The sequence below is a fragment of the Nycticebus coucang genome, chromosome 9, assembly GCF_027406575.1.
Source record: "Nycticebus coucang isolate mNycCou1 chromosome 9, mNycCou1.pri, whole genome shotgun sequence".
In the NCBI taxonomy this organism is placed as follows: Eukaryota; Metazoa; Chordata; class Mammalia; order Primates; family Lorisidae; genus Nycticebus; species Nycticebus coucang.
In genome coordinates this window covers 104,280,321-104,294,470 of record NC_069788.1, presented here as the reverse complement: position 1 = coordinate 104,294,470, position 14,150 = coordinate 104,280,321, and the positions used below count along the sequence as shown (strand labels likewise).

The 14,150-nt window shown below is 38.4% G+C and overlaps 1 protein-coding gene across 1 annotated transcript in view; it reads right to left on the bottom strand.

The window, feature by feature from the left end:
• Window positions 1-13,583, bottom strand: part of CEP128 (centrosomal protein 128) — a 428,651-nt gene extending 415,068 nt beyond the window's left edge. The window contains exons 1-3 of the mRNA XM_053602694.1: window positions 13,482-13,583; window positions 10,812-10,915; window positions 5,045-5,130 (exon numbers count right to left, since the gene is read on the bottom strand). The gene's annotated coding sequence lies outside the window, so the exon portion shown is untranslated. The remainder of the gene's footprint in view (window positions 1-5,044; window positions 5,131-10,811; window positions 10,916-13,481) is intronic.
• Between the last annotated feature and the right edge of the window lie 567 nt (window positions 13,584-14,150).

Genomic DNA, 14,150 nt, shown 5'->3' with positions numbered 1-14,150 from the left:
CATAAATCGGTAGCCTTTATATATACCAACAATAGTCAAGTTGAAAAAACAGTTAAGGACTCTATCCCATTCACAGTAGTGCCAAAGAAGATGAAATATTTGGGAATTTATCTAACAAAGGACGTGAAAGATCTCTATAAAGAGAACTATGAAACTCTAAGAAAAGAAATAGCTGAAAATATTAACAAATGGAAAAACATACCATGCTCATGGCTGGGAAGAATCAACATAGTTAAAATGTCTATACTACCCAAAGCAATATATAATTTCAATGCAATCCCTATTAAAGCTCCACTGTCATACTTTAAAGATCTTGAAAAAACAGTACTTCATTTTATATGGAATCAGAAAAAAACTCAAATAGCCAAGACATTACTCAGAAATAAAAACAAAGCAGGAGGAATTAGGCTACCAGACCTCAGACTATACTACAAATCAATAGTGATCAAAACAGCATGGTATTGGCACAAAAACAGAGAGGTAGATGTCTGGAATAGAATAGAGAATCAAGAGATGAATCCAGCTACTTACCGTTATTTAATCTTTGACAAACCAATTGAAAACATTCAGGGGGGAAAAGATTCCCTATTTAACAAATGGTGCTGGGTGAACTGGCTGGCAACCTGTAAAAGACTGAAAGTGGACCCACACCTTTCACCATTAACTAAGATAGACTCTCACTGGATCAAAGATTTCAACTTAAGACATGAAACTATAAAAATACTAGAGGAGAGTGCAGGGAAAACCCTTGAAGAAATCGGGATGGGCGAGTATTTTATGAGGAGGACCCCCCAGGCAATTGAAGCAGCTTCAAAAATACACTACTGGGACTTGATCAAACTAAAAAGCTTCTGCACAGCCAAGAACACAGTAAGTAAAGCAAGCAAACAGACCTCAGAATGGGAGAAGATATTTGCAGGTTATGTCTCCGACAAAGGTTTAATAACCAGAATCCACAGAGAACTCAAACGCATTAGCAAGAATAGAACAAGGGATCCCATCGCAGGCTGGGCAAGGGATTTGAAGAGAAACTTCTCTAAAGAAGACAGGCATGCGGCCTCCAGACGTATGAAAAAATGCTCATCATCTTTAATCATCAGAGAAATGCAAATCAAAACTACTTTGAGATACCATCTAACTCCAGTGAGACTAGCCTATATCACAAAATCCCAAGACCAGAGATGTTGGTGCGGATGTGGAGAAAAGGGAACACTTTTGCACTGCTGGTGGGAATGCAAATTAATACATTCCTTTTGGAAAGAGATATGCAGAACACTTAGAGATCTAAAAATAGATCTGCCATTCAATCCTGTAATCCCTCTACTGGGCATATACCCAGAAGACCAAAAATCACATCATAACAAAGATATTTGTACCAGAATGTTTATTGCAGCCCAATTCATAATTGCTAAGTCATGGATGAAGCCCAGGTGCCCAACGATCCATGACTGGATTAATAAATTGTGGTATATGTACCACATGGAATATTATGCAGCCTTAAAGAAAGATGGAGACTTTACCTCTTTCATGTTTACATGGATGGAGCTGGAACATATTCTTCTTAGTAAAGTATCTCAAGAATGGAAGAGAAAGTACCCAATGTACTCAGCCCTACTATGAGACTAATTTAGGGTTTTCACATGAAAGCTATAACCCAGTTACAACCTAAGAATATGGGGAAGGGGGAAAGGGAGGGAAGGGAGGCGGCAGGTGGGTAGAGGGAAGGGGATTGGTGGGATTACACCAGCGGTGCATCTTACAAGGGTATATGTGAAACTTGGTAAACGGTCTGTGAAGCTAGTGAATGATGCCCCATGATCATATCAATGTACACAGCTATGATTTAATAAAAAAGAAAAATTCAACAGATATGGCAAGTAAGAAAAGGATCAAGAAAGCATTCTTTAGAATTGCTCTTGAACACATTAAAAGCAGTCTCAGTAAAACAATGCAGGTGAGGACAATGCCAAGTTGTAGAGTAAATGAGAAGTAAAGAAGCAGAGGCACTAGGTATAAATCATTCTATGAAGAAGTCTGGGTATGTGAAGAAAGATGGAATAGTAATTAGAAAGGAATATTTACAAAATATTTGGGATTCTGATACCAGACTGGTCCAAGATACAAAAAACCAGAGGTCAGACTTCATACAAGAACTACCTACTATTAGGGTCAACACAAGCACACACTAACTGTGTAAAGTCCTGAGCAGCACTGGCTGAGGACTGACACTAAGAAGTGTACAAACCGTGACACACATTCCCTACCCTATGGAGTTAGTTTCTAGCTTTCAAGCCTCCTGTTTTAATGAGTTGGACAAATAATAGCTTTTATCCTAAAACTTCTCAAATTGCATCACCAGATGACTCAGCAAACTGTAGCACAATTTTAAGGGCCAGAGAGAAGATAATGATGTTCTTCCCTACAAATTCAAAGATAGTGCTTTCGTAGAAGTTTAATGAGCAGACTTTAAAATCAATAGGAAAGGTTTTTTTTTTTTAAACATTGATAAAGTAGAAACATACTGAATTTAGTAATTGGAGCACATTGCTCAGAACAACATTACCTCAGAACAACAGAGGTACAAATGCAAGAACTACCATGTACTGAGCACTTAGGTGTGACAGGTACTTTGCTTATAGTAAAGTAGCTCAGTAAAGGTTGGTTTAACCTCAGGCCAATCTTACAGCAGGCTTTCTAACATTCCTCAAGGCAGAGACTGTATCTTGTTCATCTTTCTATTCCTAGCCCTAGAACATAATATTGCAAATTCAAAATTTAGATTTACTTGTTAAATGAATAAAGTATTCCTTTTTTTTTTAAACAAAGAAACCAAGGCTCCCAGAGTTAAGCAACTAGAAAGATGTAGGATTCAAACCATAATTTTAAAGCAACCTCTAAGTATTATAAATAGTAGAACTAACAACCAGAAACATACAACACATAAGTAAAGCCAAAAAAGAAATTTTTAATTGCTTTTCTGTGAAATTATGAGAATATAAATGGTACTATACCACTTGTTTACCTTTATACCAAGGTGTAATAACATTCAACTTCATTGAAAGAATAATGGCTATTGACTGACAGTTTTCTACAGTCTAATCGCTATACTAAATGCTTTATGTACACTATTTCACTGAATCCATTTTATCCTCATAATATTATCATCCCTACATTATAAAAAAGAAAACTATTGTATATAGGAGTAAAGTAACTTAGTAAGTTGCAAAGCCAGGATTCAAATTCAGGTAAGGCATCTGTCTCTAAAACCCAAACTTTCAATCAGTACACTGTTACATGTAAATGCCAGAAAGTCAAGAGAAGGCAAAAACAGGTGTAATAGTGGGTCAAGGTACTTCTCCCTGAAAGCAAAACGAGCTGATGAGAATGGAGCACTTATTGTTATAATCAAGGCTCTGAGTCCCCGAAAAAGGAATAGTCAGGATCTAGCTTAAGTCAAAGAGAAATTATTTTTTAAAATATATATAATAATAACAGTTGTAGTAGTCATCATGGTACAAGCCAAAATAAACACTACTACTCACACCTAATACTTACAGCATCCTTACTCAGGGTCAGGCCCTATTCTGAGCATTCTACATGTATTAACTAATTTAACCCCAACAACAGTTTTACAAAGTAAACAGGTAAGGAAACTGAGCTTCCAAAAGTTAACCCAAATTCAGAAGAAATAAAGTTCATTACACTTATACACACACACACACACACACACACACACACACCTCTCTTCTCCATCTCCTCCATGAGAAAGACCTAGCAGGCTCAGCCCCGCACTGCACTTTTGTTCCTCTTTAATCAGGAGTACCTCAGCATAAGAGAGCAGAACCACAAGGGCCAGTGTCCACAAAGCAGGGAGTGTGCAGGCATATGTTCTGGGAAAGGCCAGGCAGCATACAAAATGACTACTTACACAGACATGATGAAAAGAACCAGGAGCTGCAGATGATACTTCAGTAGAACTTCCACAGTTGACCACCTCCCTACACTGACCACCTCCTTAAGTTGACCTAATTTGTATAGACCAGACATACACCACATGTACTCAATAGAAGTTCCTTATATTGACCACCTCAGTATGTTAATCAGTTTGTTACAGTCCCTAGGGTGGTCAATTGACAGAGGTTCTACTGTATATGTGCCAATTATAAAAAGTCAGCACAGTTTCAAAAATATATAAGTTACTGAATAATATAAAATATATAAATATAAAATATAAGTTACTGAATAACCCCCTCCTGTCTCACAGCGGAATGACACAGATATTTCAGAGTTATACATATACAATACTTCTAAAATAAATAAGGCATTTCACAAAATTAAATAAAAAGCACAAAATGTCAAGATAAAAGATAAAAACTCAAGTAAGAAAAAAGAGAGAGAGAAAAGAAAAGTAAAAAGAAAAGAAAAGAGAGAAAGGGTGAGGGAGGAAGGAAGGGAGGAAGGGAGAGAAGTTAGTTCCTTAGGTAGTTTATAGGGAAATGAATGCTAACAAACCCCTGAGATCAATTTATTTCACGTAGGTGAGCACTGGAACTGCACTCCTGCATTTGCAGATAAAAAACAAACACAGTCTCGGCACCCATAGTTCAGTGAGTAGGGCGCCAGCCACATACACGGAGGCTGGTGGGTTCAAGCCCAGCCAGGGCCTGCTAAACAACAACTACAACCAAAAAATAGCCAAGCATTGTGGCAGCTACTCAGGAGGCTGAGGCAAGACAATCACTTAAGCCCAAGAGTTTAAGGTTGCTGTGAGCTACAATGCCCTAGCACTCTACAGAGGGCAACATAGTGAGACTCTGTCTAAAAAAAAACAAGCACAATATTCTCAAAATAACAGATAAGAATTAAGTTTTATGAGAGTGTAGACAGCCTCTATGTATTTTCCAAACTGCCTCAGATTGAACAAGAAATAAGCAGAACAAAGATGGAGCTGAACCCCCAAGTTTCCGAAGACACCATTTTGTGAAAACTTGAAGACTAATCGATCAAACCACCCAACCAACATGTATTTAAAAATCATACTCACCATGTTATTTTATAACTTTAATTTGAAAACAGGAAGACTTCACTTAAAAATTCTGATATCCAACTTCTCTTGACAATTTCAAAGATCTGGCAATGGTAAAGGCAAATTTTCCTATGGTAACATGGACGTAAATAGTGTCTTCCCAATGGTCGGACACACACCTTCCAGTTTATCTCAATCTCCGCCAGACCTGCTTCACAGTGTGTTACCGAATGGGCCCTCTTGGTAGCTAAGTATACAATCCTATTTTGAACAAACAACCAAGACAGAGGACGTTTACCAGCCTCACTGCCAGCTGAAAATGAGCAGTTCAGTTGAAAAGAATTCATCAGGGTTAAATACTTAAGGTATAGTCTCCCCCACAGACTAGAAGGGATATCAAGTAAGACAGAACAGAAAAAATGGTACACTGATCAAACCTGTATAGTGTCCATGCCTATGGATTATAAAACCCGAACAAGATATTGCTACTGAGCAAAACGGCTTGATTTTAAGCAAACTACGTAGAAAGTGCTCCCATTATTGTGCATATCAGAAACTAAATTCTGGAGGGAAAATAGTACGTTGCATAATTTGGCCCAAATTCTTCCCCCTCCCTAGATGTACTAACACCTGCTTGGGCCTCTAATTCTGGGCTTAGCCACATGACTTGCTTTGTCCAATAGGATTTTAGCTGCTGACATGGCACAAGCTAAGGCTTGAAATAGGATTATGCACTGGAACTTGCTTTCCTGCAACTCTTCCATCTTTTCCAACTTGCTCTCTTGCAATTCTTCTTGGGTATGAGGACATGCTCAGGCTAGCCTGTGGAAGAGGCAGAATCCATGGATACCCCAGTGTCTTCCAGTTCAGACCAGCAGATCAGTCAGGTGACCCCAGACAAGTGAAGGAGCCTAGCCATGACAAGCAGACAGCTGAGGGGACACTTTGCACAAGCAATAAATTAAATATTTTATTACATTCTATGCATGCAACAAAATATCATATGTACCAAAAAATATGTACAAATAATATATATCAATAAAACAATAAAGCAAAAACAGAAAAACTTTATTGTTGTATGCCTCCAAGGTTTTTTACATGTTATGCAGCAAAGGATGATGGATGACATATACAGATGGTCCTTAACTTAGAATGGTTTGATTTAACAATTTTTCAACTTTAAACAATGTGAAAGAAATACGCATTTAGTAAAAACCATACTTCAAGTGTCCATAAAAACCATTCTGTTTTTCACTTTCAGTACAGTATTCATTTAATTGAATGAGATATTCAATATTTTATTATAAAACAGGCTTTGTTTTAGATGATTCTGCCAACTGTAGGCTAATGTAAGTGTTCTCAGAATGTTTAGAGTAGGCTAGGCTAGGAGATGATGTTCTGTCGATTAGGGGTATTAAGTGCATTTTCAACTCATAGTATTTTTTTTTTTATTAAACTCTATCGTATGTCAAGGAGCATCTGTAATTCACTGATCATTTGGTATGGTTCAGAAAATAGTTAATTTCCTAAAGTTTTCTCTCAACCCTACCCTATAAGGTACCAAGAGACCACAACTACCAAAGGCTGGTCTTAAACCTTTCTCCAAGGTCCAGATTCCTACCATCCATCACTTCTCACTGCCCATTGGTACCAGTCATAACTCAGGACTTCTCTTAACTCATACCCAGCCACCAAAATGGCTTCCTAGCCACTCCAGCTTTCATTGATATTCTACTGCCCACGTGATTTAATCTAGGTTTTGAATCAGGAATTCAAGACCAACTTTGAAGCCACCTTTTTCTTCAATCAAAAGACCAGGGAAAATGTATGTCCCACATTCCCTAGCTGTTAATCACCAGCGATTCTCCTGTCACTATGTTGGAATGCCTTCTCCTGCCTACTGCTGCCACCTGTTTAAATTTGACTCATCCTTCCAGGCATAGCTTAAATAATACAATCTCAGTGAAGTTTTCAATCTCCCGTCAGAAGTCATCTTTCCTCTCTCTGCATTCTTACAGCTCTGTAAGTGTAGCAAGCCACTTATTAAACATGTCCATGAAATGTAATCATTGGTGCCATGGAATTTCTTTTTTCCATTCCTCAAATATTTCATACTCATCTCCTCTTCAAGCCTATGTTGGACTCACCACCTGGAATAAGAAATATCCTTTTCATTCCTTTCCTCTTGACTAACTCCTGCTTTTCCTGTAAGTCTTGGTTCAGAGGAAACTTACCCCAGAAAGCCTTCCTTTACTGCCCCATTCTAGACCATATACCCTCTGCTGTGTGGATACCACCCTGGACACCACCTAATCACAACCAATAGATTGCCAAATGGCTCTTTGTTTCCCCACTACACTCTAAATCTCATCAGAGAATGTGTTTATCTTGTTCATGGTTGTATTTCATCTGCCTGGCATGTAGCTGGAAAATTTCAAAATGAATTCAATTTTCTTTATTATCCTGATTAATCCAGAAACAAATGTGAAAGTACAGGGCTTTACAAACAGCAAGGACAAGCTAAATAATTGTTAGATAAAGAAATTTTTGTGCCCAATAACCTAAATTAATTATCTTAAGTCTTCAAACAATATGAATTGAGCGTCAAAATGATATAAATATGAATGCTTGATAATGTCTCTTACAGAGTAAACTCAGTAAACATTTCAAGTTCATTCTAATACATGTGTTAAAACTTAATTACTAAAACAAACCTAGGAGGTCAGCTCATTAATTTGAGTTAATGTGAGCCATTTTAATTTACAATCATCATTTACAGATAACTGCATTCCTCAATTATTATTTATTTGTACTACAAAGCTCTGAATTCCATATTACCTAGACTCTTTATCATCTGGGTCCATTCTCTGTACTGTTTCAATTTACTAATCGCTGTTTATAAGAAACCCATTTTTGCTATTTTTAAAGCCTTCCCTCTCCCATCACCAAGCTTTTTCTTTATTCTGTATTCTATAAAATTGTCTGTCTATTCATTCTATAAGATAATAATTAGAGTTCACTTCATTCTTGATATCTCTTCATTCAAAAGAACTTACCTCAGACTTAAGTTTAATTCAAACTTATCCATTCATCCATGAGCTCATTCATTCACAAGCACTCATTCATTCATTCACAAACACCTGTTCATGACAAATCTTGTACACAGAGTAGACTATAAATGTTCATTAGCTAACATGAATTAACATTTAATTCATGAACATTTAACATTGAATTCATGTAACCACAAATACTCCCATCTCTCAAACACTGCAATTACTGGCATTGTAAAGATCTATGTTAGGAGAATTTCAGAGAAGTGTATACATCTGATAAAGGCCTGATAAGCCCCTTACAGTAATCTACAATTATTTATAACAGGATACAAGGTTTCAAAACTAATGGAGCCAGGCACAGTGGCTCATGCCTGTAATCTCAGCACTTGGGAGGCTTAGGAGGGTGGATTGCCTGAGCTCACAGGCTCAAGACCAGACTGAACCAGAGCAAGATCTTATCTCTAAAAAAGTAGCTGGGCGTTGTGGAGGGTCCCTGTAGTCCCAGCTACTTGGGAGGCTAAGGCAAGAGAATCACTTAAGCCCAGCAGTTTGCAGTTGCTGTGAGTTACGATGCCACAGCACTCTACCAAGGGTAACAAAGTGAGACTCTGTCTCAAAAAAAAAAAAAAAAAAACTAATGGAAAATTTTTTAAAAATTGCATTACATAGGCACAAAAGGATTAATCACCCCTTTATAAAACACAAGAAAAAGAACACTCCAGCATAAAGATGTATACACAGGCAATTCACAAAATTCAAATGACCCTAACAAAAGTATAAACATACTTTATTTCACTAAAGAAAAGCTAACTAAAATAATAAAATGTTCATATTTATCAGATTAAAAAAGCTCTCACGCTCAGGGTTAAGAAGGTTACAACTTGTCAGAATATTAACTATAAAAACTACATATTAGCTTTGCTGGAGAACAACCTGACAATCTAAGTAAAAATAAGTAATATACATATGCTTTGCCACAGAAATACTACTTCTATGGATAGTATCCCAGGAAAACAAAAGGAGATGTATACATCTTATGTATAAATGTATGTATAAGAATTTCATTGCAGATTTATAGTTGTAAAAAATAAAAAAAAATTCACTGATAAGGAACACATTAAATGTATCTAATTACTGAGATATTACACAGCAGTTAAAAGAGACAAGGTAGAATTTTATTTGCTGATGTGTAACAATATATTGTTACAATAAAAGAAAAACATACTACAGAATAGTATGAATACATTGGAACTATTTCATATTAGAATCAACCCAAAGACATGATTACATGGATAATAGTGAATATGCTCCAGATTATTTTTATATTATTCCCAAATGTGTCCGGATTATGTAACTGAGAATTTCTGGACCAAATACCAGATTATCCTATCAGATTCCTCCAGCTCTAAAATTCTTTTTTTATTTCCTTTTTTTAAGACACAGGGTCTCACTTGCTCTGTTATCCAGGCTACCCTTAAGTGATCCTCCTGCCTCAGTCTCCCAAAATGCTGGAATCACAGGTATGAGCCACTGTGCCTGGCCTCTAAAGTTCTTTAATCCTAAGTATTTTGTACACCATAGATCTTACACATAGTGTTAATGTGAGGCCCCAGTGTGTCTCTTCCAAATTTTTATATTTTTAAATGCCTTTTATCCGTAAAACTGTAACATAAAAATGTTTTCTAAAGAGTCCAGAATTTTATATCCATGTGGCAAAATTTCAGTTTGAAACACTATACCCTGATTAGCAATGGCAATACATGTTTAACATGTTCATTTTATAGAAATCACAAATAATAACTCTCTTACCTCGGTAATAATATAAGAACTATTATATTTTCTTAAAAAAAAAAAAAAAACGAAGAAAGATAATTAGAAGCCGGGCACGGTGGCTCACGCCTGTAATCCCAACACTTGGGAGGTCGAGGCAGATGGATTGCCTGAGCTCACAGGTTCAAGACCAGCCTGAGCTAGAGTGAGATCTCGTCTCTAAAAATAGCCAGGCATTGTGGAGGATGCCTATAGTCCCAGCTATTTGGGAGGCTGAGGCAAGAGAATCATTTGAGCCCAAGAGTTTGAGGTTGCTGTGAGCTATGACGCCATGGCACTCTACCAACGGCAACAAAGTCTCCAAAAAACAAAAAAGAAAGAAAAATAATAGAATCATCTGAACACTTTAAGAGATGACTATAAACTGTGCTAGATATGGTACACTTATCCAAAAATGCAGAGTGTAAATGGAATCCTATTAGAAGGCAATTATAAATAGCAATTAGGTCCCTGTGTACAAGTATGCAGGAATGAGTTTTGGAGTCAGAAGACCTGGGGATAAAGACCACTCTTTTGGCCCCAGAATCCCAAGCAAATCAAACCACCTACCTGAAGCTCTAACTGCATCATTTGTAAAATGAAGAGAAACATAATTAAAAAATACACATAATGCCAGTAAAAGGTACCTGCCTAATAGAGTGCCTGACACAAAATAGGTTCTCAAATGTTTAACAGAAACAGTTGCATGCTGCTTTTCTTAAGATTGTAAACCCTACCTCAACTTATTTACTCTGTTCATCTAAATTTGTTATACTGCATGCACGACCATCCTATGTTATTTTTACACTACCTATCAGAAGAGGGCTTCTTGCCCCCAAAAGTCTATTTGTTAGCACAGTCCTTTACACTATAATTATACAAAAGTTAGTTACTGCAGAAACTCAGAAAGAAAACATACTTACAAAGCACACCTCCAAAACTCTGTGCTGCTCTCTGAGCTCAGTGCTTTTCTTAGGAACATAGGTCTGCCTCCTATCATTTCTTCATGAGGTTTAGGGCAAAAGGCCTAGACAAGTAGACAATCTTTGGTTGGCCTTACACTTTCCCCAAACCACCTACAGATAAATAAAACAAGAGGGTAAAACATACCTACAACTTTAAACTTTTTTAAATAATAAAATATTATTATGTACAGATTAAAGCGTATCACGGAACAGAGAAAATGTCCCTAGGGTCATGTAAAAACCTAAGTAACCTCACTGGAATAATTTCATCCAAAAGCCCAGACTGGATGTTCCTCACTGGTGACTTCCACCTATGCCTAGTATCCCTTAGGCTTGCTAGATCACGCTGCAATGTGAATTATAGCCCAAGTCTAGTCAAAAGTAACATGGCTAACAGTAAACTAAGTAAGGTAATGAAATTAACATTTATTTCTGAAGGTGGCAGCCCAATTGTATTTCTAAGGCAGTCTAACATTCCCAAAGGAAGTATGGTATTTTATAAGTTGCCCAGTTCTTCCCACTAAGTACCACACTTAGTACTGCAATTAAATAAGTAAAAATAAAATGTCTTTGGGTTGTAGGAAAGAGCTGCGGATAAAAATATTTTCAATTCTGGGCGGCGCCTGTGGCTCAGTCGGTAAGGCGCCGGCCCCATATACCGAGGGTGGCGGGTTCAAACCCGGCCCCGGCTGAACTGCAACCAAAAAAATAGCCGGGCGTTGTGGCGGGCGCCTGTAGTCCCAGCTACTCGGGAGGCTGAGGCAAGAGAATCGCTTCAGCCCAGGAGTTGGAGGTTGCTGTGAGCTGTGTGAGGCCACGGCACTCTACCGAGGGCCATAAAGTGAGACTCTGTCTCTACAAAAAAAAAAAAAAAAAAAAAAATATTTTCAATTCTTTGTGACCGCATTCAAAGCAGTCTGTTAAGAATCCATAGAGAGTCATCCACAGAACTAGGAGTTGTTCACATAAAAAAGTGGATTTGGAAATATATCAATAAACCATTTCCAGAAAAAAAAGCTATTCTGGAAAAGTTAACAAAGCAAAGTGTTAAGTGGCAGTTCAAAGTGGTTCAGGTTATACAACAGCAGAGAGGACATGCTGAGAAGACACAGGTGCAACACACTCTTCTAACAAAGCAGCATCCTTCACTCCATGGGATGAATTGTGGGCACAACCAAATGTTTCTGTGCCAATGTGAAAAGAAATGCCTTAATCTTTAAGCTTTAAATCTTCTCTTTGTGTTATGCAATATAATAGTCACTAGCCAGATGGCTACTGAGCTCTCTTTCTCTTCAGCTTGAATTGGCACGTGTTGTAAATGTACAACACAGGCCAGATTCTGAAGACTAAGTACTATTCTCTAAAATATATATATATATTATATATAATATATATATTTTATATATAATATATATTTTTTATATAATATATATATTATATATATAATATCTCAACAAATTTTATATTTACTACATGTTGAAAATATTTTTAGGCCAGCACAGTGTCTCACACCGGTAATTCTAGCACTCTGGGAGGCCAAGGCAGGTGGATCACCTGAGCAAAAGCAAGACCCATCTCTACTAAAAATAGAAAAAATTAGCAGAGAGTCCTGGTGGAGCCTGTAGTCCCAGCTACTTGGGAGGCTGAGGCAAGAGGATTGCTTAAGCCCAGGAGTTTCAGGTTGCTGTGAGGTATGATGCCACAGCACTCTGCCCTGGGAGCCAGAGTAAGACTCTGTCTCGGAAAAAAAAAAAAATTAAGAAAAGAAATTTAAAATACTGTGCTAAGTAAATTAAAATTATTAAAATTAATTTTATCACTTTCTACTTTTTTAATATGTTACTACAAAATTTAAAATTACCGGTGTACCTCACGCTGTATTTCTATCAGAAAACACCGCTCTGCATAATTAATAAAAATAAAAAACAAATGCTGAGCACTTGCACAGTGCCAGGCACTGGGCTAGATACTTCACGTAATACATAAATCAACACTGCAAAGCAAAATGCTGATCAAGTTATACCAGATGTCTGCTAACAGACTAGCTCCATCCAATCAACAGAAGATGTAGCTGGGATTCAACGTTAAGTATTCCTAAGAAATAATTCAATTAAGGGATTGCTAATAGCTAAGGTTGAGGCAATTCCCCTGACCGCACAGGAAAGACAGGTCACTGATACAGCGTTCCTGAGAACAGCAAACTTTCCGAGACTACAAAACAGGTGCAAAAAACACCAAGTTGCACAGCAGGACAGGGACGTAAACGTCTGACGGTTTGCTGGAGAACCTAGAGAACGAGTCCAATCTCCTAGACAGCTAAAGCTTCACAGATGCTAGCGGCAGGGCCAGCTGCTCCCAAAGGGAGGACAACACAGTGCCAATTCACTAGATAACTTGACCAGGACCTGCCTGAGGATACCGCTGCCAAGGAAGGGAGGCCTCGGGATGCCAGGCACACCGTCTCCCCTCACCGCGGCACACTCCAGCCATCCACCGCCCCAGCCTAGAGCTCGGCGCAGCTCTGGTGTCCCCACCCGAGGGACAAGGGGAAGTGGGACCTAAAACGTCTACGGTTAAGATAGGCAAGTGGGAGAGAAAGGGCAAGGGAGGCTCTGAGGGGGTAGGTACCTGAGACAGAAAAGGACCCCAGGTCCTCAATGCCGGATCATTGCCGAGGTTGCTCCCGGCTCCCGCGGCCACCGGTGACCCAGAAGGTGCAACTGACCAAAGGCTGCGGCGCAACCGACTCTGCACACCCTAGACTTGCAGCTATGGCAACTTGAACTAGCCGCCTAGCCGCAGCGAGAGTACAGGACTCCGCTGCTGCCGCTTGGCCCCCTGGGAGTTGTAGTCCATGTCCTACTCAAGAGTAGGGAGTTGTCAAGGGAGAAAAATTCAAAAGGAAACTGCAAGTCCCAGAATGCCATATGCTGGCCTTCGGGTAATGTTCCCGGAAGAAGCCGAATTAACTGACACCAGAGTCCCTGGGCCGCGCCCTCTTGCCCTGCTCTAAATGTTTTTTTAAAGGGCCAGTAGCCTCTGTAGCAAACTCCAGATAGTAAATAAGTCCCATGTGTTGGCCCAGAGTGTAGTTTTACTCCCTACAGGACAACAAAGGATAATTTATAGCAGTGAAATGTAAAAATCTCCTTGATACCAGGGCCCAATGTCTTGTTGCAAAGATTCACAAATTCTTAGAACTGGAAGGGAACAGAGAAGATTAGTCAAAGCTTTTAGATCTGAAAGGGTAAGTGACTTCCCTAAGATCATACATAATAGATTAGCTCATTCATGACA